Here is a 24,843-nt window from a genome sequence, read left to right as displayed (position 1 = left end):
CCAGGGCCTCAAGCTTAATGATGAGCTTAGAGGGTACTATGGTGTTGAATGCTGGAAGGCAGTGTATTCATTAATTTTTAAAAGCCTTGGTATCTCTAACGTATAAAGCTGGACTGCAACACAGAGCATGAAACTAATGTAATTGTGGGTTTCTTCTGCGGTCCCGCTCACCTCTCTCATCAGGAACAGATTTGACACATGCAGGAGATAGCAAAATCCAGCACTGTAAATTATATTCCTACAGTCAATACTTCATGACAGATACAGGCAGAGACCTGCATAGCATTCACATACGTCCCTCTTACCTCTCTAACCAGGAAAATAGATGGATGTACACAACAGGAGACAGAAAGTCTTGGCCTAAATATTATATTCCTTCAGTCAATACTTCATGACTGATAAATATAGACAGAGACCTGCATAAAATGTTCTGTCCTTTCACAGGAGTTTAAGGGACAATATACACTCTTTGAAAAACGGATCCAAAAGGGTTATTCAGCTGTCGCCATAGGAGATCTCTTTCTGGATCCAGGTAGAACCCTTTTTGGTTTCAGAGAGAAATATTTTGGGTTCCATTTAGAACTCTCTGTGGAAAGGGTTCTTCATGGAACCCAACAGGGTTCTAACTGGAACCAAAAAGGGATCTTCAAAGGGTTCTCTTACAGGGACAGCCAAATAACCATTAGGTTCTAGATAATATCCTTTTTCTCTAAGAGTGTACAGTGTGCACCCAATAAATTGTTCTATCAAAAAGTTATTGAGGTTTATTGTATTTATAAATCCGACCAGTTTCTTATTTAGAACTTTTGATCCAAGGCTGTTTGCCGAGAACTTTGATATGAGAGGAAGTTTATCTTCGAGAAGTGTCTCAGAGTTGTCACCATATTCTCAGGAGAGAAGTGCACACATAGATACAATAAAATACAAGGTTTTATATTTCATTATGTGAGTCCACGCACCTCTTCCTCCATTCTCTTCAAAAGCAAATGATTAAAAAGTAAACAAGGAAGGCCTTTAGAGATTAGAAACCATGGCCTTATCCGCTCCCTAGCCGACGCTTTTCATACACTGCTGGCAGTCCTCTCATCATTACATGACAAATTCATTAGTCTCTCCACAATTAACTAGTTTTACCTCCCACTGCTCACACTCGCTTCTCACCCTTGTTCAAATGCAAATGAGAAAAGCCAAAGGTAGACAAAGAGGATCAGGGAAAATTACACCGTACAAAATGGATGAGAGGTCCCATGGTGCAACAGTGCTTTTGCTGCCTTTATTTGGCGTTCAGAAAATGAGTGTGAAAAAGAAAACTGTTTGGCGTCAAATGAATTGCTATAATGACTCATAATCATAGCCATACTGTTGCCAGTCCAGCCATGCAGTCCCACAGTACAGTGTGTGCATCTTAGTAAAAAAAACACAATTAAACAAAAACTATTATGGCCACAAATGTACTGATCAATCATAGCAAAACAGATGGTCTTAAAGCAAACAGAGGGATTTAAACTTTCTGAAGAGTGTCCTTGCTTCAGCTGCAGAGTTAACTGTGCAAAAATGCAATAATTGCTTTTGTGAAAGAACAGATTCAGCTCAGCAAAGGAATCATCGATGGGTTCCAAGCACAAATCACTTGTCGCACGTAATTGCAATAGGCATCATGATGTTCTCTTTCAAATTGGCTCCACTTTATGATTCTTTGCTATCCTCACTAGTCAGACATATGGAAGTTAATAAAAATATTCTACATGAGCTACATTTTCAATGGTTTACTTTTTTTTGTTTGGTCTATAAACTTGTAAAATATACACAAACATGCTGATAGCGCTTCGATCCAATTACCAAGTTTAATTAACTGCTGTTTGACTACTGTGGCAGAGCCACTGCCACCTGAATATGACAGCTGGCCACAGGCTGATAGAGGAGTTGGCCCATTTACAAGACGCTGTGTTCTAACAGAAAGATAACTGAACAGCCACCTCAACCTGGCAACAAAATGATCTGGCAACCCAGCAACATCAAGCTCAAAATCCACAGCATCCTAAGGTACTGCAGTATGGGCTACTCGATTTAACAACGCAGAGAGGCCCTATTGTTCTTTCCAGTATTCCTTTTCGTCAGGACTTGTGAAAATGTGATCATTTTTGGGGAACAAATCTGAGCTTTGATTGTCCGTCTGTTCGTTCTGAACTTTTCATGAGGCATGAGATGAGACATCTGCCCATTTTACTGACTCCATTTATTGGGCCTAGTAACAAAGAAATCAATCACAAGATGAGACTATTAATTAAAAAGAGAACAAATGAACTGTCTGGGTAATAGACATCTGTGAACTTCCCACCCATGGAGACCCAGAGAAGTAAAGAAAGGGGGATGTTCTGTGTAACTACAGTATATTGGACAGTGTGTTACTATGCTGACCTCAACTTCTACTCAAAGTCATCGGACTCCCTTTGAAGCCCAAAGTTCATCCTGTCGACAAGTTTTTTTATCAGCATGTCACCCGAGAAATCCATACGCTCCTGTGATCCCTGGCTGTTTCCAATTCCTACTCTGCTGTAACAATGTGCTCGAGTGGATTCTATACGAGAATCTATCTCCTTTCTCCTTGTCACCAAATCAATTCACAGCCAAGGCACCCTTGAGAGAAAACAGCTTTGAAGTTGGACACAGACTGAGTGAAGAGAGAGAGAGTGAGAGCAGACCTAGCCTTGTGCTTCAGGAGCATCATCACTGATTCTTCCTGCCTGTTTGCCGTCACAGCCAGTCAAACATGACTCACACCTTTCACCTATAGCTAGCTGGTCTACAGAAGTAGTGGAATGAGTCAGTACCTTTGATCTGGCCTTGGAAACACATGTGTGTCTGAGATAACACTGTCCCCTTTAGGACCAATCACCCAGGGGTCTCAGTGCAAGAAGGAACAGAGGGAGCCAGTACTGCGGCCATATTAGATCTTTTTCTGTCAACTGAGGGACTTTCTAATATGGATTCTGTGAGACAAGGGGGTCTTCAAGCATACGTCACCTTACATTGCTGCATCTCGTCACGCTAGAAGATGTCTCGCCTACATCAACTGACATACATAGCCAAGGATTGTCTGTACGTCTCTGACTTTGTGTGTAACTATCCCACATCTCTTTCTGGGCATAAAGCAGAGATTACTGAATGCTGATCGCAGCCGTCCTTCACATATAGAGGAATACATCACGAGCAGACCACAAATGGATTCAGAAGGGAGAAATAGAAACACAAAATAGAATGTGGCCCCATTGAAATGATACGTCTTAGAATGTGTGGAGAGCATGGAACCAAGGTCTTCTCTGTCTCTGCGGGAGAAAAGCAGCTAATTACTGGCTGCTGACTGCAGGCGGTCGATAGGCCCTAGTTCCCTGCAGGGCCGTATCCATTGGAAACGGGTCTGAGATCGAGCTCGCTGCGGGAATGGGAGAAGTGATCACCCACCGCCTCCCTGGAAAAGGTCTCGGTTGTATTTTGAGGCTCAGGAGGGGGGTCATGACAATCTAATGAAAGCTCACAGGTACCCTGAGCAACTCTGACAGATCCCTCTCAGACAAAGAGAGACAGAGAGAAGGGCAGAAGGCAGCTCCACAGAGACTGGTGGACTGAGAGAGTGTACACACTCTCTGTCTGGCACAGCCAGAAGAGGACTGGCCACCCCTCATAGCCTGGTTCCTCTCTAGGTTTCTTCCTAGGTTTTGGCCTTTCTAGGGAGTTTTTCCTTGCCACCGTGCTTCTACACCTGCATTGCTTGCTGTTTGGGGTTTTAGGCTGGGTTTCTGTACAGCACTTTGAGATATCAGCTGATGTAAGAAGGGCTATATAAATACATTTGATTTGATTTGATTGACAGTCAGACAGACACATGAACATGAGGGCGGGCAGGCAGGCAGACAGACAGACATGCAGACAAACAAGCAGGCATGCAAGAAGGCAGAGAGGTCAACATGCACAACAGGGGCCACATTTCAACCTGAATTCACAGGAATCTAATTTACAATCTATTACAAACCGTATTACTGCCTCTATAATTTTCTCGAAGAATTTGAATTTGACAGTCATAAACTGTCATGTGTGTGGCACAATGGGCAAACGTGAAAAACTATTATTTGATTAGGGCAAGGGACGAGAAGAAAAGTTGAGCCATGTCTTATGTCTCATGTCTTATGTCACAGTAGCACAAGTATGGAATGAGTCAGATTGTTCATCAGTATCAATTTATTCACTAATGGCCTCAAAATAACCCTCTCAAAAGAGGTGCCTTTTTCCGACATTAATGAGAAATTATTATAACGAGACAATAATGTACTATTTGTCTTCAGGCAAAGACATTTGATTATATCATTAAAGTATGCGGCACGTAGCTGGGCTAATGGTGTGGCATTATCAAAACCAATCAATTTTTCCTCCATCATTTTAATTTGTGGACGACCAAGATGTGTAACTTCGCAAACAACAGGAAACTGTTCGTTACACCGACAGTCTTGCTTTGTTGTCGGGTAGGCGGAAAAATACTGTAGTATGACTAATGTGAGTTAAGCAACCAGAATTTCTTGCGCTCAAATCCTTGATGGCGCTTTTGCTGTTGTAGCTTAATCCAAGTACTTAACCTGCATTATTCCGGGAAATGAATAATTCAATACAACCACATTCTTATCCCTGATCCCCACGTCAATATGAATAGGGCCAGGCAGACTAGCTTTACAATCAATATTTCATTCTGCCAGGAGCAGTAGCATACCCAGCCAGGCACCAGAGCCCACAGACAGCAGCCATTATACAGTGCTGAGATGCTCCTCTAGACATCTCAAAGGTCGGCCAAATTAGAGCAAGTTGGAAGCAAGTGTATCTCCAGAATGAGGAAGTGATTCACATGGAGAATCATCACATCATCCGAGAAGTGCAAATCGACACAAAAATGGCGACTTTTGAAGCTACAAAGCCAAGGTCGGTGTTACTAAAGGGAGGGATAGTGGACTGTAGTCGACACCAATGGATGATACAGAGTCCGGTGACGATTTTTACCGCCAGCTCAATGCGTCCTCCTGGATTGACCACCACAATACATCACCTCAGATCTTCCCATTCCTAGTGTGGCAGCCATGTTGGACTTTTCATGCACGGATAAAAGACAGGCCGCTTCATTTGTAAAAGAGTGAAAGAGACCCTTTGGGCATGAAACATTAACAATCAAAACACATATATTGGATACTAAAGATCTGGCCTCGGGCCATGTGAGTACACACACACTTTCTACACATCCAAGCACCACCTTGGGGAATAAGAAGAGTGAGAGAAAAAAACACTGAATGACTGTGTCCTTCAAACCTAGAGTCCGTTTGTTCTGATTATTGGATTCTCTGAGATGACTCTGAATTCACAATGTTGACATTTTTGTGCTCTTCTCACAAGTCAGCAGCAGCGTACGGGACCATACTGTCAGCGTCAGTCAGTGTGCAGTGCCGCTCTCCTACAACGGGGCCATTCCTCAAAGCGTCAGACAAGGCCTGTACCAGAGGACATTACACTTTTTTTGCGTAAGGCAGCTCCAAAATGCAGGTGTTTCAGCCTAGCTTAGTGCTTTCTGTGGTGTTGGGGCAAGCCAGCAGAAAATACGGATTGTTGCGCCGTGATTGGCTCAGTGTTCTGTCACTCATGGGGACACTACGTCACCACCGAGTCTAAGGGTAGAGCTCTAAAATTCTAGGCCCTTGGGTGCTGCCATAGAGTTACATTAGAAGTGCCCATCCAAGAAGGCTCAAGGTCATTGGCCACAGATAAAATTACGTCAAATCACGTTATATCTACAGTAACTTTGATTGGACTGATCATGTCAACATCATACTTGAAAAGTCTTAGACATCTTGGACATAAAGATTACACAACAAGTTGGAAATCGCAAATTCAACACTGAGTGGTTTGGAAGGAATCGGTGGCTAACTGCAAGCATTGCAAAGTAATCATTCACCTGCTATTCGGTGGAGTGGCTGTGTGGTCCCAAGTTTAAGATTAAGGGTCTCTTTTCCTAGTTTAAAATTATAAACATTCAAAATTGGCCATGGTGTCAATGAAGCATGATTTGTGCCGCATTCAAACGAATTGTTAACTCGGATCTGCAAAATCTGTTCAACTGGGAATTCGTGAAAAACAAGCCACGACTGGGAAAATAATTGTTGAACTTTCATCCAACTCGGATTCTCAGGCCTCTTTCTAGTGCTACAACCTGAAGATCACTGACGTCATCATGATTCAACCTTTTTTTCTCTCTTCGAGTTCCCAGTTGTCTTGAAAGCACCATAAAGCCAGAGAATGGCAGACTTCATGACAACATTTGCCCACGAAGGACCGCCACACCACCTTCCTGTTCAAGTGAGCGCAACACAACAAGGTGAGTCCAAAAACGTCTTGCATGCTGCTGCATAAATTATGTAATATGCCAGAGAGATATATATATAGTAGCTAGTAAAGTAATACTAAGTGCATGTTGTGTAGTAAGCTGTTAGTAGCCTGTGTGCATCACCCTAATAATTTGGTCTATTTTCACCTCTTAATTCCGCCTACTGTTCTGACTTGGAGGTGCACATGTAGCCCATAACCTGTTTTTGAGAAATGTAATCATTAAATATTGTAAGAGCTTTCATTGTCTGCTTGTATGCCCCCTTTATTTATCCTACAGCTCTGACTTGGTGTACAGGGAGAACACTGTAAGAACGGCCCATGTTCTGAATTCTGTAGCTGTACATTTCAAAGCACTGAACAAATAGTTATATTGACTACGTCCGTCCTAGCTCGCTTATTAATGTCAATCGAAATTACGGATTGCCTCTTATCGTCCCCTTTATGACATAGTTTGTACATCTCAATTGTCAGTAGAAACCACATTTGTTTAAGCAAGTCAGCCATATCAGCTATGTTTTTTTTTAAGTCAGTAAATGGGGCTGAATGAACTGTTTCGCTGCCAGACAAGGCTCCGCTGATAGCCAGGTGTAGCAGTATTAAGGTGTTGGGACTGCTGTTGGGACTTTATGTAGTTTCTGGGCACCGTTTGTCACCTTTATAGTGAAATTAATGTATTGTTTAGTGTTGTGTTGTGCAGTGGCTTTGCTGGCATGCATCCCACTTTATTTTTGCCCCACCAAGATTTAAATGCTAAAATCGCCACTGTACACAATACAAAGATTTTTAAAAGTGACCGGGATTGCATAATAAAGTCAGGGACTTATTTCCTTTGTGGTCGCAATTATCTTTACATAACTACGTGTACAATTACATAGATAGACACACTACAGAGATACAGACAAAAAAATCCTAAACCTCCAGATGAGTATCAGGGGGGAGTTTAAGTACAATTCTTAAAGCTTGTTTTGGCTGGTCTGTAGCTAAGTCTTTAGATCTTTGGGGCTGCTGGTGAACCATGATGTGGAGGCATAATCAAAGAGACATGGACTAGCGCACTTGAGTCTTTAAGGTGTCTATAGCTAGGTTTCCGTCCAATTGACGACAGATTCTCATCTGAATATTCTAAAATCTGCATATAAACAATCAGAGTTCCCATCAGAGTTGTGTTCCCATCAAATGTACATGTTGCGGAGAAAGTCTGTGCGTAAATACGTAGTGCACATAAAAATAACTTTTGCAATTAAATTCCCATGTACTGAATATTGCCAATACCATGTACTGGTATTGGCACGTGCGCTGTAGCCAACAGCTCGCATATACAGGACAGTGCAGGTATCGCCTACTACATAATACAATTATTATGGACAGAAGTGTGAGATTATTTTTATTTGTTGAACGACAGCCAAGCTTTGATCATCATGTCACCAGAATAAGACCCTCAATATTTATTGAAAGGAGCATCAAGCTCATCACCTTGCACTTTCACCATCACAACCTGGTTAATGTCAAGCCATTTTGAGGACTCTGGAATTACATTTTGGATGAACGTGCGCACGCCTACAGGAGACTTTTGAAGTAGCCTAATCAGATTCAAAGATTGTGACTGGTTGTGTTCATGCCACATATACAAGGTAATACATTTTAAAAGTTAAATAATAAATATCTAGGCTTTATTGAAGCATTAGGTTCTAGGTGTGCAAGGAATAGGCACTCCGTATGGAGGGGATGCAGAGCTCAAGTTAAGCTTTCCTGAATATCTGGGCCTGCCGGGAGCGTCTGCGGCCACATTATTAAAGGACGACTTGGGAGAATGATGATCTGCAACAGACAGTTCATCTCAGTGTCAGAAGTAAAAATGCAGCCAGTCTGGCCTGCTACTGTGCCTTTCTAGACCTTATAAACTGTTGAGACTAGACCCGCAACTGATCCAAATGGAATGAAACATTCAAATCCCAGGGCTTTTACACGTTTATTCAAATGATATGTTCACTGCAGCCTAGTGTAGAATTTTGCACTCACTTAAAAAACACTAATGCAATTATTCAATGCACTGTGGTGTTGTAGGATAGTCTAGGTAGGATCATTGTATTGTCCCTGAACAAGATCAAAAGCTTTTTGAGCAGAGTGTCTCGTTTCTTTCATGCTCAATGAGGCACCTGGCCTCTCCGCTGCCTATCAGCTATTCCTATTTGTTCTTGAGGATTCATAATGAAATTTGATGCAGCTTTGAATGCTTTTATGTGTGGTACGATTGCAAGTTAGCCTATCGCAGATCTCGACAAATGATCCACCTACCACTATTGTCACTATGAATGGTGGATAAAGGGCAGGATAGACAGTTAGACTGGTAGACTATATTGATCTGTGGTATAGTTAAGCAATACGGCCCGAGGGGGTCATACTGTACCATTCACCTGGTCAGCCTATGTCATGGAAAAAGCAGGTGTTCCTAATGTTTTGTACACTCAGTATATAATGTACTAACTGATGAAAAGGCAATTGAGAAGTGAAGAAGCTCTGCGATAACCAAATTCCCAAATTCATCCCTAAATGAACATACTTTCGGGACACAGCCTCCAGTAAATAAAAGCAATTGCACTCTCGTTAGCCAACTGGCACATTCATCTACACAGTCTTAGGAACAGCTAAGGACTGTTCCTATGCACGACACAACGCAGAGTGCCTGGACACAGCCCTTAGCCATGGTTTATTGGCCATATATCACAAACTCCTGAGGTGCCTTATTGCTATTATAAACTGGTTACCAATGTAATTAGAGCAGTAAAATAAATGTTTTGTCATATCCATGGTATGCGGTCTGACATACCACAGCTGTCAGCCAATCAGCATTCAGGGCTCAAACCACCCAGTTTATAACAAAAGTTAACGTGCGGAAAAGCAGATGAGGAAATTTGGCTTGGATGGAAGAAATGATATAGTAAAAGCTGCAAAAGAGTGAATGTAAACCAGGGAAAAAACGCCCTACTTCCTCTGTGCCCAATAAAAAAACACAACCCTCCCCATTTCGATCTGTCCCTTATATACAGTTGAAGTCGGAAGTTTACATACACTTAGGTTGGAGTCATTAAAACTCGTTTTTCAACCTCTCCACAAATTTCTGGTTAACAAACTATATTTTTGGCAATTCGGTTAAGACATCTACTTTGTGCATGACACAAGTAATTTTTCCAACAATTGTTTACTATCAGATTATTTAACTTATAATTCACTGTATCACAATTCCAGTGGGTCAGAAGCTCACATACACTAAGTAGACTGTGCCTTTAAATAGCTTGGAAAATTCCAGAAAATTATGTCAAGGCTTTAGAAGCTTCTGATAGGCTAATTGACATAATTTGAGTCAATTGGAGGTGTACCTGTGGATGTATTTCAAGGCGTACCTTCAAATTCAGTGCTTCTTTGCTTGACATCATGGGGAAATCAAAAGAAATCAACCAAGACCTCAGAAAAAAAATTGTAGACCTCCACAAGTCTGGTTCCTCCTTGGGAGCAATTTCCAAACGCCTGAAGGTACCACGTTCATCTGTACAAACAATAGTACGCAAGTATAAACACCATGGGACCACGCAGCCGTCATACCGCTCAGGAAGTAGATGCGTTCTGTCTCCTAGAGATGAACGTACTTTGGTGCGAAAAGTGCAAATCAATCCCAGAACAACAGCAAAGGACCTTGTGAAGATGCTGGAGGAAACAGGCAAGGCCGGAAAGGCCGCTCAGCAAGGAAGAAGCCACTGCTCCAAAACCGCATAAAAAAAACAGACTACGGTTTGCAACTGCACATGGGAACAAAGATCAGGAAAATTATGTGGATATATTGAAGCAACATCTCAAGACATCAGTCAGGAAGTTAAAGCTTGGTCGCAAATGGGTCTTCCAAATGGACAATGACCCCAAGCATACTTCCAAAGTTGTGGCAAAATGGCTTAAGAACAACAAAGTCAAGGTATTGGAGTGGCCATCACAAAGCCCTGACCTCAATCCCATAGAAAAGTTGTGGGCATAACTGAAAAAGCATGTGCGAGCAAGGAGGCCTACAAACCTGACTCAGTTACACCAGCTCTGTCAGGAGGAATGGGCCAAATTTCACTCAACTTATTGTGGGAAGCTTATGGAAGGCTACCCGAAACATTTGACCCAAGTTAAACAATTTAAAGGCAATGCTACCAAATACCAATTGAGTGTATGTAAACTTCTGACCAACTGGGAATGTGATGAAATAAATAAAAGCTGAAATTAATCATTCTCTCTACTATTATTCTGACATTTCACAGTCTTAAAATAAAGTGGTGATTCTAACTGACCTAAGACAGGACATTTTTACTAGGATTAAATGTCAGGAATTGTGAAAAACTGAGTTTAAATGTATTTGGCTTAGGTGTATGTAAACTTCCGACTTCAACTGTATCTTGTAATGCTACTGAACTCTGACAGTTTCAGGGCGTGATGGGAAACCAGGGGATCGCACTGAAACATACATATCAGACATGATCTGAAATATGAAATGCTTTCCTCCAAAAACATCTATACGGACATAAATCTCGTTATCGGCCAGCTACACCAGTTCCAATGTTTTATACATTGCCTATGATGTCCAAATAAATGTTTCAACCTTTCAAAGACGTATAGCCAAACCTCCCAAGCACACCAATACACACTCATAAAAACGAAAGCCTCTATATTTTACCAAATGCTCTTTAAAAACCAAATTCAGGCATTCTGCATCAATATATACAGTAGGATATTTCGCCATTAAACTATAAGTGCCTATTTCCCAGGCAGAGATTAAGCCTAATCCTGGACTAAATGCTCTTTCAATGGAGAATCTCCACTGAGAATGCCTTTTAGTCCTGGACTAGGCTTAATCGGTGTCTGGGAAGCCATCCCTAACGGTTTCCACATGGTAACTGCAAAGGTATAGCTAAGCCCTCTCATGTCGTTATTAACTCCTCTGGTACTTTCCAAAAAAAGGAGAACTGGATTTAAATGTCAGTTCCCTAAAATAGATACACACAATGAAATCACTCGAACAACGCTTTGCTTTCACCTTTCACCCTGTTCCTTTTGGTCAGGGTTATTACAGTACAGCCAACTGACACCTAATTAGAGCACCATCTGTCCGCTTTTTCCGAACATATTTAAACCACAACAGCCATTTGATATTTTCCACTCCATACTTCCTTCTGAGGGAGAGGGAGAGGGATAGAGAGCAAGAGATGGATGCACACGCACATGCACACACACACGTCACCTACACACGAAGGCAGGCCGGCTTGAGGCATGTGTTTTGCAAAATAAAGTGGTGGTGGAGTAATTTAAAATTACAGAGTCAGTGATCTGTTAACAGGGAGGCCTCCAGTGAAGTCAAACCCAGCACAGTGTTTGAAAGCTGGGCTACTAGGGACTGGCTGTCCCCCTAGCATAAACAAACGCGGTTGTCTCCCAACCACAACAACACAACTGAAGAGGAGAGCAGGCATAGCTTAAGAGTAGCTGTAGGGTCATAAGACTGTGTAGATGAAAGTGCCAGTTGGCTAACTCAAGTGCAATTGCTTTTATTTACTGGAGGCAGTGTCCCAAAAGTATGTTAATTTAGGGATGAAATAGGGAATTTTGTTATCACAGAGCTTCTTCACTTCTCAATTGCCTTTTCATCAGTTAGTAAATTATGCACTGAGTGTACAAAACATTAGGAACACCTGCTCTTTTCATGACATAGGCTGACCAGGTGAATCTTACAGTATGATCCCTTATTGATGTCACTTGTTAAATCCACTTCAGTGTTGATAAAGGGGAGACAGGTTAAAGAAGGACTTTTAAGCCTTGAGACAATTGAGACGTAGACTGTGTATGTGTGCCATTCGGAGGGTGAATGTGCAAGAAGATTTAAGTGCCTTTGAACTGGGTATGGTAGTAGGTGCCAGGTGCACCGGTTTGAGTGTGTCAAGAACTGCAACGCTGATGGGTTTTTCACAGTAAACTATTTCCTGTGTGCATCAAGAAACATCCACCACCCAAAGGACCTACAGCCAATTTGACACAACTGTTGGAAGCATTGGAGTCAACATGGGCCAGCATCCCTGTGGAACGCTTTCAACACCTTGTACAGTCCATGCCATGACGAATTGAGGCTGTTTTGAGGGCAAAATGGGGTGCAATTCAATATTAGGAAGGTGTTCCTAATGTTTCGTACACTCAGTGTATATCTTTTCGTTTATTAGACCTCTGACAACTTTGAGTGTGTAGATGAAGTTAAACTTGAAGGCAAGAAATCTCAATATACAGTACAAAAGTGAATGACTTTGTTATGTAGTTTACAGCAGTTAAGGCCAACTATGCCAACGGCAATAAGTACACCCCAAGTGACAGCTTTATTCTGTGTGTTCATTATGTTAACTTCCATCTCTTACCTTCCCAGTGGAAATTATCTCTTTGATAAATCCAATGGGAAATTCCAATTAGAAAATCTAATCCTTTCAACAAACACAGGGGATACAAACTAGGTGGAATGAATGTGTAAGTGATGTGAGAGTGATGCGCAGTATAAGCAGTCCTCATCTAGGATGCCAGTTCTAATGACTCATCTGACACGAGAGCAGCTATCTAACAGCAGAGAGAACATCTCAGTTTACCAGACAAGTCCACATCCAACTCTAGTGGTTTATCTCTTTGCTGGAACTCGGAAGGGAAACGATGGACCTGAGGACAAAATCGCCATGCCTTACGGTGTCCATGCCTTACGGTGTCCATGCCTTACGGTGTCCTAGCCTTACGGTGTCCATATTAGGACATCATCACACGTTCACGGCAAAGTATAACTTATTCAGACACCATTTCAGGATGGCTTCAAATATTTTTTCTGTTTGTTACGTACACAGTTTACAGCAGGTATAAAAGGTGCAATAATCAATATCAATAATGAAAAAGTCTAATAAAAAGTAACAGGAGAAAGTAGCATGCATAGCAATAAACTGATATGTACACATTGGGATATACAGTGCAGATTATGACTGTGATATAGATGCAGGATCTTAATTTGAGCCAGTTTGCTACAGCAGGAAGATAATCCTCCAGTAACAGAAAATGTGAATTATTTTGTGGATTATAATTAATAATGGACATTTTTGCAGGGGTTGATACATTTGTATCAACACCGAACAAGGGCACTCACAAGTAAAAACATTCATGATTTGTTGTTCCAAACAGGAGGCGGTTCGGAATGTGTTCACGATAAGTGTCCCTTTTTCTCTCTCTCTCTCTCTCTTTTTCCCCCTCTCCATCTCTGTGTAATAAGTCATCATGGGCCTCCCGAGTGGCGCAGTGGTCTAAGGCACTGCATCGCAGTGCTAGCTGTGCCATTAGAGATTCTGGGTTCGAGTCCAGGCTCTGTCGCAGCCAGCTGTGACCGGGAGACCCATGGCGCGGTGCACAATTGGCCCAGTGTTGTCTGGGCTAGAGGAGGGTTGGGCCAGCAGGGATGTCCTTGTCACATAGCACACTAGTGACGCCAGGTGTACGGTGTTTCCTCTGAAACGTTGGTGCGGCTGTCAAGAAGCAGCACGGCTTGGTTGGGTTGTGTTTCGGAGGACAAACGGCTCTCAACCTTCTCCTCTCTCGAGTCCGTACGGGAGATGCAGCGATGAGACAAGACTGTAAATACCAATTGGATACCACAAAGAATGGGTTAAAAAATAAGCTGTCATATTGTCAGCCCTCTAGGGACTTTCTTCTCATATATTTAGTGTGTTATCCTGTTTTCTCATTTTAGTTTGCTAGTAAATAAATAATTAAACCAATTGGTGTAGTACTGAATCATGAGCAAGGCTGTTTTTTTTGCAGATGCATGACGTTACGACTGTTCAGAATGATGATATGATAAGAAGTAATGATTAATAAGATGACTGTTTATCGATGAAATAGGTAAAGACCTTATAGAGTTTAAACAATCTCTTCCATGGTGCCCCAAATCCCAATGAGTTAATTGTTACATGATTCATTTAATCGGGTAACAATTAAACATAGTTAGTGGATTAAATAAATAACAGTCATCAGATTAATGAAAGTAAAGTATTCGTTTTAGCCTATGGATCATAAACACACAAGAAATGACAACCTGCATTATGGGAATTATGGGTTCTCGATGCTTGCCCACTCTGACGCACACTTACATGCCTTTAGACGTTTTGGTCCAATATGAGTGTGGAATTCATATTAGGGATCCTCATTGCAATAATGAGCAAAACAAGAGGTTGAGGTATTTTGTAGTCTCAGGACACCATTTGCCAACATCATTTGCCTAACACTAATCCTGGAGGCAGCACTTCAGATTGATGTGCCAAGTGCAAAATCAAAATTGCCTATATTGTAGAAATGTATGATGTTTTTTGTTATTGTTGCTTTTCGGTCTTGATTTAAGATTAGGGTTATGCATTAGGGTTAGCAGTGTGGTTAAGGTTAGGGTTAGGTTTAAAATCTGATTTTAGGAATTTGTGGCAGTGCTGTCACGTTCGTCGAAAGGATTGGACCAAGGCGCAGCGTGCGTAAAGTTCCACATCTTTTAATTAAATGAAATTCACCAAACAAAACAATAAAGCACAAGAACAAACTAAACGTGAAGCTACTGGTGTGCACACAGGCAACTATCTGTAAAAAAGATCCCACAAACATAATGGGGAAAAATGGCTACCTAAATATGATCCCCAATCAAAGACAACGATAAACAGCTGTCTCTGATTGGGAAGCATACCAGGCCAACATAAACCATTAATCACCTAGATGACCCACCCTAGTCACTATCACGCCCCAACCAATATAGAGAATAAACAGCTCTCTATGGTCAGGGCGTGACAGTATCCCCCCCCCCCCCCCCCCAAAGGTGCGGACTCCGGCCGCAAAACCTGACTCAATAGGGGAGGGTCCGGGTGGGCATCTACGATGAATGACACAGGACGTCGGGAGCGGCTCCGGTGTGGGGCGAAGTACCCACTCCGCTCGCAGATTCTTCATCCTCCATGGCGGGTCTGGTGCGGGGATCGTCGTCGGAAGCTCCGGACCGTGGGTCGTCGCTGGAGTCACCGGACCGTGGATCGTCGCCGGAAGAACTGGACCGCCGACCGTCGCAGGAGGCTCTGGACTGAGAACCCCTGCTGAAGGCTCTGGATTGCCGACCGTCGCTGGAGGCTCTGGACCGCCACCCGTCGCTGGAGGCTCCAGACCGCAGACCGTCGCTGGAGACTCCGGACCGCAGACCGTCTCAGGAGGTTCCGGACCGTAGACCGTCTCAGGAGGTTCCGGACCGTAAACCGTCTCAGGAGGTTCCGGACCGTAGACCGTCTCAGGAGGTTCCGGACCGTAGACCGTCTCAGGAGGTTCCGGACCGTAGACCGTCTCAGGAGGTTCCGGACCGTAGACCGTCTCAGGAGGTTCCGGACCGTAGACCGTCGACCGTCTCAGGAGATTCCGGACCGTGGACCGTCGCAGGAGGTTCCGGACCGTGGACTGTTGCAGGAGGTTCCGGACCGTGGACCGTCGCTGGAGGTTCCGGACTGTGAACCGTCGTTGGAGGTTCCGTACTGTGAAACGTACGGACTGGACTGGGAACTGTCGCCGGAAGCTCTGGATTCTCCATCTAATTCTCCCATCTCTCTCTCTCGTCCCAGAGGACCTATTATTTGACCCTGCTGGTCATCTATGAACATTTGAACATCTTGAAGAACGAACTGTCCTTAACCTTTCTCGCCCCGGGGTTCTGCTAGCGGAACACCCACAACATTCCGCTGCCTTCGCAGCGCGCAAAATTCAAAAATATTTTTTTTGCTTCCACACATGAACAAGTCCAATACAGCAAATGAAAGATAAACATCTTGTGAATCCAGCCAACATGTCCGATTTTTTAAATGTTTTACAGCGAAAACACAATATATATTTATGTTAGCTCACCACAATAGCCAAACACACAACGCCATTTATTCACCGCTAACATAGCTTTCACAAAACCCACAAATAGAGATAAAATGAATCACTAACCTTTGAACAACTTCATCAGATGACAGTCTTATAACATCATGTTATACAATACATGTATGTTTTGTTCAAAAATGTGCATATTTATAGCTACAAATCCTGGTTTTACATTGTGAATACGGCGCCATAATGCACCAAATTGTCCGGAGAAATTTTGGACAGTCACGTAATCTAACCCAAAAAATAATCATAAACTTTACTAAAAAATACATGTTGTACAGCAAATGAAAGATACACTGGTTCTTAATGCAACCGCTGTGTTAGATTTAAAAAAAATACTTTAGTACAAAGTACAGCATGCAATATTCTGAGACAGCACCCAGCAATTCTCCGCCATGTTGGAGCCAACATATTCCACAGAAATACGAAATAACATCATAAATATTCTCTTACCTTTGATGATCTTCCATCAGAATGTAGTGCAAGGAGTCCTAGTTCCACAATAAATCGTTGTTTTGTTTTAGAATGTCCATTTCTTCTGTCGAATTAGAAACTTTGGCTAGCATTGTGGAGGGCACATGTCCATCAACTCTTGGCGCATGGAACGAAAAATTCCAAAAGTCACAATAAACGTCGAATAAACTGGTCAAACTCAGTTGAAAATCCATCTTTATGATGTTTTTCTCATATCTATCCAATAAATTCCAAGACGGAGCATTTCGTCGTGTATACCTAACGCATTTCAGAAGACAATGTGGGGTTCCCTGGTGCGCGGCTAAATACTGCCGATAAGGCGGACCTGTCACACCAAAAGCTCTCATTCGGTCTCACATCAAGCTAGACACCCCATTTAACAATCTACTGCCTGTTGACATCTAGTGGAAGGCGTATGAAGTGCATACAGATCCATAAATATAAGGCAATTGAATAGGCAAGGCCTGACACAGAGCCCCATTTTCAGAATTTTCACTTCCTGTTTGGAAGTTTGCTGCCAAATAAGTTCTGTTTTACTCACAGATATATTTCAAACAGTTTTAGAAACTTCAGAGTGTTTTCTATCCAATAGTAATAATACTATGCATATCGTATGATCTAGAACAGAGTACGAGGCCGTTTAATTTGGGCACGATTTTTTCCCAAAGTGAAAACAGCGCCCCCTATTCACTAAGAGGCCATGTATTCTTATAATCTCCACCCGGCACAGGCAGAAGAGGACTGGCCACCCCTCAGAGCCTGGTTCCTCTCTAGGTTCTTTCCTAGGTTCTAGCCTTACTAGGGAGTTTTTCCTAGCCACCATGCTTCTACATCGGCATTGCTTGCTCTTTGGGGTTTTAGGCTAGGTTTCTGTATAAGCTCTTTGTAACAACTGCTGAATTAAAACACATAAATACATTTTGATTGATTTGATTGATTGTAGTAAAGACACGTTTAGCTACATTGGCACGTACAGTGGGGAGAACAAGTATTTGATACACTGACGATTTTGCAGGTTTTCCTACTTACAAAGCATGTAGAGGTCTGTAATTTTTATCATAGGTACACTTCAACTGTGAGAGAAGGAATCTAAAACAAAAATCCAGAAAATCACATTGTATGATTTTTAAGTAATTAATTTGCATTTTATTGCATGACATAAGTATTTGATCACCTACCAACCAGTAAGAATTCCGGCTCTCACAGACCTGTTAGTTTTTCTTTAAGAAGCCCTCCTGTTCTCCACTCATTACCTGTATTAACTGCACCTGTTTGAACTCGTTACCTGTATAAAAGACACCTGTCCACACACTCAATCAAACAGACTCCAACCTCTCCACAATGGCCAAGACCAGAGAGCTGTGTAAGGACATCAGGGATAAATTGTAGACCTGTACAAGGCTGGGATGGGCTACAGGACAATAGGCAAGCAGCTTGGTGAGAAGGCAACAACTGTTGGCACAATTATTAGAAAATGGAAGAAGTTCAAGATGACGGTCAATCACCCTCGGTCTGGGGCTCCATGCAAGATCTCACCTCGTGGGGCATCAATGATCATGAGGAATGTGAGGGATCAGCCCAGAACTACACGGCAGGACCTGGTCAATGACCTGAAGAGAGCTGGGACCACAGTCTCAAAGAAAACCATTAGTAACACACTACGCCGTCATGGATTAAAATCCTGCAGCGCACGCAAGGTCCCCCTGCTCAAGCCAGCGCATGTCCAGGCCCGTCTGAAGTTTGCCAATGACCATCTGGATGATCCAGAGGAGGAATGGGAGAAGGTCATGTGGTCTGATGAGACAAAAATAGAGCTTTTTGGTCTAACTCCACTCGCCGTGTTTGGAGGAATAGAAGGATGAGTACAACCACAAGAACACCATCCCATTCGTGAAGCATGGAGGTGGAAACATCATTCTTTGGGGCTGCTTTTCTGCAAAGGGGACAGGACGACTGCACCGTATTGAGGGGAGGATGGATGGGGCCATGTATCGCGAGATCTTGACCAACAACCTCCTTCCCTCAGTAAGAGCATTGAAGATGGGTCGTGGCTGGGTCTTCCAGCATGACAACGACCCGAAACACACAGCCAGGGCAACTAAGGAGTGGCTCCGTAAGAAGCATCTCAAGGTCCTGGAGTGGCCTAGCCAGTCTCCAGACCTGAACCCAATAGAAAATCTTTGGAGGGAGCCGAAAGTCCGTATTGCCCAGCGACAGCCCCGAAACCTGAAGGATCTGGAGAAGGTCTGTATGGAGGAGTGGGCCAAAATCCCTGCTGCAGTGTGTGCAAACCTGGTCAAGAACTACAGGAAACGTATGATCTCTGTAATTGCAAACTAAGGTTTCTGTACCAAATATTCAGTTCTGCTTTTCTGATGTATCAAATACTTATGTCATGCAATAAAATGCAAATTAATTACTTAAAAATCATACAATGTGATTTTCTGGATTTTTGTTTTAGATTCCTTCTCTCACAGTTGAAGTGTACCTATGATAAAAATTACAGACCTCTACATGCTTTGTAAGTAGGAAAACCTGCAAAATCGTCAGTGTATCAAATACTTGTTCTCCCCACTGTATCTAGGTTTTGCCTTTAGAATTCGAGACAATTAACAATTAAGGATACTTTTCACTTCTCCCATTGACTTGCCAAACCCCAAATCTGGTCTGTCGAGTCTGTCAAGTCTGCTTCTCAACACGTTGCCGGAAGTATCGCTATGATGTGCCTCTGGGTTTGAAAACTCTGTGACCATATTGTGTATGAATCTATCAATACAGTATGATATTGGTATTAAGAAAAAGTGAAAGGAGAGCTGCTGTTTGAATGCTCATCATTCTTATACTCTCTCTCTCTCTCTCTCCCTCTTCCTCTCTTTCTCTCTCTGTCCTTCCTCTCAGCTGTCTTTTTCTGCTCTATTTATCTCTCTCTCCTTCCCTCTATCTCTCTCTCTCCTTCCCTCTCTTTCTCTGTTCTTTTTGTTTAACTCATGGAGAGAAAGGGGTGAAGGGAAGTAAGAACCTCTAGCTAGCAACTGACTGTAAATAATGTTCTTGTCCGAAAGCCTCCAATAAAATAACTATTTTATTAATATGTCTGATCCTAAAATCTCTGCACCAGTTTTGAAATCCAGAATCGTCATACCAAGTAAACCGAACCCATTGGCCCTACTCAGTGCTTCATGTTTCATTGCTGGAAGGGGAAAGAAGAGCCTGGGTGGAGATAATACTCTGTGGCGTACTCTTTTCTTGGATTTATTCTTGTTTTTGTCTTCACATTTTTTTATTGAATCGTGTTCAGCTTCCAAACCACTTCAGTATGGTGGTCACAAGTTGCAAAATAATTTGTCCTTCTGGCCAGCCCTGTTCCTATACCTTTCTTACTATGTTCACAATCATAGCCATAGTCATTATCTATTTCCTCAACATAGGTGACCTTCTGTGTGTTAAAGGTCCCACACAGTCATCCAATTTCTCAAGCCTTTGAATGACCAAAACGTCACCCATAATATTTGTACAACATTAAAACACTCAGAATTGAAGACATTTGACCTTTTCTCTCATCTTTAACAATCAGGAAGCCTGGAAGAACAGGCTGAGTGGGCGGAGAGCTTATCTTCATGATCTCGCCTTGATTGACAGCTCTGAAATGCACTTGTGGTCGTTGCCAGGTAACAAGATAAACAATGGGCTACAGGACGTAGATGAAAACAGCATAAAACAGATGTACTGGACAATTTGAAATATGCAATATTTGGTTGTGCACTTTTTTGTGAAACTTTTGAATGTTTGTATTTGGAAATGTTCGTCTGCCTGAAATGCTCAACCGATGTAGATTTCTAATGAACGACTATAACTCGTATATGTTTTCACAGGCTTCACAGCATAAGCCCTCGTCTTTGGCTGTGGGAAAGCTGATTTTGTATCACAGCATAACCCCTCGTCTTTGGCTGTGGGAAAGCTGATTTTGTATCACAGCATTCCTGCTGCAGTGGTTGCCGTGGTTGCCTAGAAAAGTCAACACATACTCTATCATTACTGCTTGATGGTAGGAGAAAGACAAAAGGAGATGGAGAGTGAAATAATAATCCCAAGGGTTACATTTGAAATGCTATACACACCGCAACTCCTTTTGTGGACAACATTCCTTTGTGCCAACTGTGTGCTGGCAGTTTTCAGACTCAATGTAGGGGGCTTATGGATGGAAGAACAAAAAACATATAGGTGTGTTACAGAAAATATACAGTTCACAAGTCAAAACAGCCACAGCCACTGCTGTATTATCTAACGTTACGTTACATGGCATCCAGTCACAACACAGTGTGCTTTAGCCGGCATGCTGGGAAGTAGCTTGCTCGCTAACAGTCACACCACAGATGAAAGGTTACCGATATCTTTTGTATTACTCATTTACGGTTTGTAAATAAAGCCAAAGCAAGGCATAAGCGCAAATGTGAATAGTAACGATGATAAGACGCTACCATTGGTGCATTACATTTCCAGCTTTATGTGACGTTGCATAAAGCCTTAATTAAAAACTTAGTAATAACTGCCTCCTGAATCCAAGTGTTTGACACGTTACTGTTAAAACGTTACTGTTACTGTTTGACAGTAACTTTATGATCAAACTTTATCAATGTACCAACTACAGTCATTTTTCATCTCTTGTGTCGCCCTACTTTGAACTGGTTTCATCCAAATATCATCCCATTTGATGAAAAACGTGATTTTCACTGTTTCACTGTTCCACTGTAAGATACTGTTACATTGCAGAAATCCCTAAATTCATCAAAATACCTAACTATTATGTATAGGTACCCGTTTAGTTAACCCATAATTGTGACGATTACCAACATAATATTTCACAGTGAAACCACTACAACAGACTGTGATCCTTAGGTAAATGATCTCTTGGGACAGACACGGTTATTGATTGTTTTTCCAGAGCTCGTTATTGTCATGTGGGATAATAATCCAACCCTTATCGTTCATGTAGAGGAAATGAGTAGGCAGCAAGATGGTTATAAACATTTAATCAACTTCATGCATGTTCGTTTTTTTCCGGCTTGGGGTTTGCAGAACTCTGCAGCTCTGGAGGCAGTACAGCAGCCTTGCATAAATCAATTTCTCAAAATAATTCAGTCCTCAGCTTGGGCTCGGCCGCATCAAATTGGTCCAAGTCCAATTCAGGCTTTGGGTGACACACATCCCTGATATTCTTCTTCCACTTTGATCAATGAGAGCTGGGCTCCAGTGAGTGTGGGACACTCTTAGAAGAGCATGAGAAGGGGAGAGAGAAAGAGAGAGAGAAAGAGAGAGAGAGAGGTATACTTGAAAATACCTTCGGTAACCAAAAAGTTGCATTAAAACTTTTTTGTGAAATCACTGCATGTACAAAACATCAGGAACACCTTCCTAGTATTGAGTTTCACCCCCTTTTGCCCTCAGAACAATCTCAATTCGTCAGGGAATGAACTCTACAAGGTGTCGAAATCGTTCCACAGGGATGCTGGCCCATGTTGATTCCAATTCATCCCATAGTTGTTTCAAGTTGGCTAGATGTTCTTTGGCTGGTGGCCCATTCTTGGTACGGGAAAGCAGCATTGAAGTTTTTGACACACTCAAACTAGTGCGCCTGGCAGCTACTACCATATCCCGTTCAAAGACACTTAAATCTTTTGTCTTTCCCATTCAGAGGCTGGAGAAAGAGGAGGCAGAGAAAGAGAGGCGGAGAAAGAGAGGCCGGAGAGCAGGCTGCCTTCTAAGGATTCGGAGGCGATCTAATAAATCCCCACTTCCCTCAATTCTGCTAGCAAACATGCAATCTTTGGACAATAAAATCGAAGAGTTACACGGAAGATTAAACTACCATTAGACATTAAAAACTGTAACATCTTATGCTTCACGGAGTCGTGGCTGAATAACAACAATATCAACATACAGCTGGCTGGTTATACAATGTACCGGCAGGATAGAACAGCGGCATCTGGTAAGACAAGGGGCGGCGGACTATGTATTTTTGTAAATAACAGCTGGTGCACGATATCTAAGCAAGTGTAGAGCTATTGCAGGAAGCACCGGTGACTAGATCAATAAAAAAGTGGTCAGATGAAGCAGATGCTAAGCTACAGGACTGTTTTGCTAGCACAGACTGAAATATGTTCCGGGATTCCTCCAATGGCATTGAGGAGTAGACCACGTCTGTCATTGGCTTCATCAATAACTACATAGATGACGTCGTCCCCACAGTGACCGTACGTAATACCCCAACCAGAAGCCATGGATTACAGGCAGCATCCACACTGAGCTAAAGGCTAGAGCTGCTGCTTTCAAGGAGAGGGACTCTAACCCGGAAGCTTATAAGAAATCCCGCTATGCCCTCCGATGAACCATCAAACAGGCAAAGCATCAATACAGGACTAAGATCGAGTCGTACTACACCGGCTCTGATGCTCGTCAGATGTGGCAGGGCTTGCAAAACATTATAGACTACAAAGAGAAGCACAGTCGAGAGCTTCCCAGTGACACGAGCCTACCAGACGAGCTAAACTACTTCTATGCTCGCTACGAGGCAAATAACACTGAAACATGCACAAGAGCACCAGCTGTTCCGGCCCCACTTCAATTTGCATACCGCCCCAACAAATCCACAGATGATGCAATCTCTATTGCACTCCACACTGCCCTTTCCCACCTGGACAAAATGACCACCTATGTGAGAATGCTATTAATTGATTACAGCTCAGCGTTCAACACCATAGTGCCCTCAAAGCTCATCACTAAGCTAAGGACCCTTGGACTTAACACCTCCATCTGCAACTTGATCCTGGACTTCCTGATGGGCTGCCCCCAGGTGGTAAGGGTAGGGAACAACACATCCGCCACGCTGATCCTCAACACAGGGGCCCCTCAGGGGTGCGTGCTCAGCCCCTTCTGTACTCCCTGTTCACTCATGACTACACGGCCAGGCACGACTCCAACACCATCATTAAATTAGCTGATGACACAACAGTGGTAGGCCTGATCACCAACAACAACGAGACAGCCTATAGGGAGGAGGTCAGATGATTGTGGACTACAGGAAAGAGGACCAAGCACTCCCCCATTCTCATCGACAGGGCTGCAGTGGAGCATGTTGAGAGCTTCAAGTTCCTTGGTGTCCACATCACCAACAAACTAACACGGTCCAAGCACACCAAGACAGCCGTGAAGCGGGCACGACAAAACCTATTCCACTTCAGGAGACTGAAACGATTTGTCATGTGTCCTCAGATCCTCAAAAGGTTCTACAGCTGCACCATCGAGAGCATCCTGACTGGTTGCATCACTGCCTGGTATGGCAACTGCTTGGCCTCCGACCGCAAGGCATTACAGAGGGTAGTGCGTACTGCCCAGTACATCACTGGGGCCAGGCTTCCTGCCATCCAGGACCTCTATACCAGACGGTGTCAGAGGAAGACTAAAGCCACCCTAGTAATAGACTGTTCTCTCTACTACCGCACGACAAGCGGTACCGGAGGGCCAAGTCTAGGTCCAAGAGGCTTCTAAACAGCTTCTACCCCCAAGCCATAAGACTCCTGAACATCTAGTCAAATGGCTACCCAGACTATTTGCATTGCCCCTCCTCTCCACACCACTGCCACTCACTGTTGTCATCTATGCATAGTCACTTTAATTAACTCTACCTACATGTAGATACTACCTCAACTAACCGGTGCCCCCACACATTGACTCTGCACTGGCACCCCCTGTATATATTGTTATTTCTTTACTGCTGCTCTTTAATTACTTGTTACTTTTATCTCTTATTCTTCTCTGTATTTTTTGGGAAACTGCACTGTTGGTTAGGGGCTCGTAAGTAAGCATTTCACTGTAAGGTATTCGGCGCATGTGACTAATACAATTTGATTTGATTTGAATGGCACACATACACCATCCATGTCTCAATTGTCTCAAGGCTTAAAAATCCTTCTT

This window comes from Salvelinus alpinus, chromosome 35, assembly GCF_045679555.1.
Source record: "Salvelinus alpinus chromosome 35, SLU_Salpinus.1, whole genome shotgun sequence".
NCBI classification, from domain to species: Eukaryota; Metazoa; Chordata; class Actinopteri; order Salmoniformes; family Salmonidae; genus Salvelinus; species Salvelinus alpinus.
This window is presented reverse-complemented; position numbering follows the sequence as displayed.